This window comes from Rhinopithecus roxellana, chromosome 12 (assembly GCF_007565055.1).
Source record: "Rhinopithecus roxellana isolate Shanxi Qingling chromosome 12, ASM756505v1, whole genome shotgun sequence".
Classification (NCBI taxonomy): Eukaryota; Metazoa; Chordata; class Mammalia; order Primates; family Cercopithecidae; genus Rhinopithecus; species Rhinopithecus roxellana.
In genome coordinates this window covers 35,958-37,369 of record NC_044560.1, presented here as the reverse complement: position 1 = coordinate 37,369, position 1,412 = coordinate 35,958, and positions in this window count along the sequence as shown.

Genomic DNA, 1,412 nt, shown 5'->3' with positions numbered 1-1,412 from the left:
CCGAGGTGAGGACGGCCGGCCAGGCTGTGCGGGCGGTGAATCCGGGACCCGCGGGGCGCACAGCTGGGTTGAGGCGCGGCCGTGGCAAGTTTTGTTGCGGGAGGGGTGGTGGGTGTGGGGGGTGCACGGCCGGGGCCTGAGTTCCCTGAGCTCCATTCTTCCCCTGCGGCTGCCGCCGGCAGCCCACCTCTGGTGCGCACTGGGGAAGAAACTCGCTGGCGGGTGTTCTGTGGCATCGCAGGCGGTGGAGGGACGGAGCAGCTTCGGGAGCACGTCCTCCTATATCCTGTAGAGGACACTGACCCCGGACCCCACCTTCGAGTCCAGAAATCGGTTCCCTCTGCTTGCAAAGTTGGAGTCTTTATTGGCCTCCGGGATTCTGCTCCTGGCGGTGTCTCCAGGCTGGCGATGGGCAAGCCAGGTGTGCCAGGTCCAGGATGCACATGAGGAGCGTTTGTGGCCATCACTGAATCACCTCATGACTAGCGGGGCAAGCCTCAAATTAACCGCAGGATTTCCGGTCGGATGGATTGTGGGGTTGGTGTTTGCACTGCAGGAGTTGCTGTGATTTCCCTGTGCCTGTCTGTCTGTCTGTCTGTCATTTGGCGTCCTTTCACCGAAGAGTTAACCGAGATGTTTGGCATGGTTTCCTTGCTTTCCTCCTGTCTTTTGCTGCTAGAGCCACTTTGGAAAAGAAGTCTTTTCTTTTCTTTGGGTTAGAGTGTTCATCCTTTCTTTGCCGAAAGAATGAATCCCAGTGTGTCACGAAGTTAAAGAAAGATCTGCTGGTAGTGTTTCATCTTTGTTCAGAGCTGATATGCGTTAGTAGCTTTTTTTTGTTTTTAAATTTTATTAGTAAAATTTCAGCAGTGAACCAGGAGCTGTTTTTTTCTATTGTGAAATGCTAGCTTTAAGATTTCTGAGAACTTTGTGTCAAAGAAATCTTTGAAAAGGTCCTGAAGTATACAGAAGTTCACTATTTTAAAAGTGCGGGTGGTCCGGGCGCAGTAGACACCTGTAATCCCAGCACTTTGGGGAGCCAAGGTGGGTAGATCACTTGAGTCCAGGATTTCCAGACCAGCTTGGGCGATGTGGCAAAACCCTGTCTCTACTAAAAATACAAAAGTTAGCTGTGTGTGGTGGGATCCCAACCCAGTAGGCTGAGGTGGGAGGATCACCAGAGCCCAGGAGGCTGAGATTGCAGTGAGCCATGATCATGGCATTGCACTCTGACCTGGATGGCAGAGTGAGACCCTGTCTCAAAAACAAAAACAAAACAAAAAACCAAAAGGTAATGAATTTTTACCAAGTGAACCACCGCAGATCAAGAAATAGAACATTACTAGACTGGGGTATATTTGTAGGAGTGGCATTGTTGGTTTTAGAGGTATATGAATGATAATCTTTAGTAT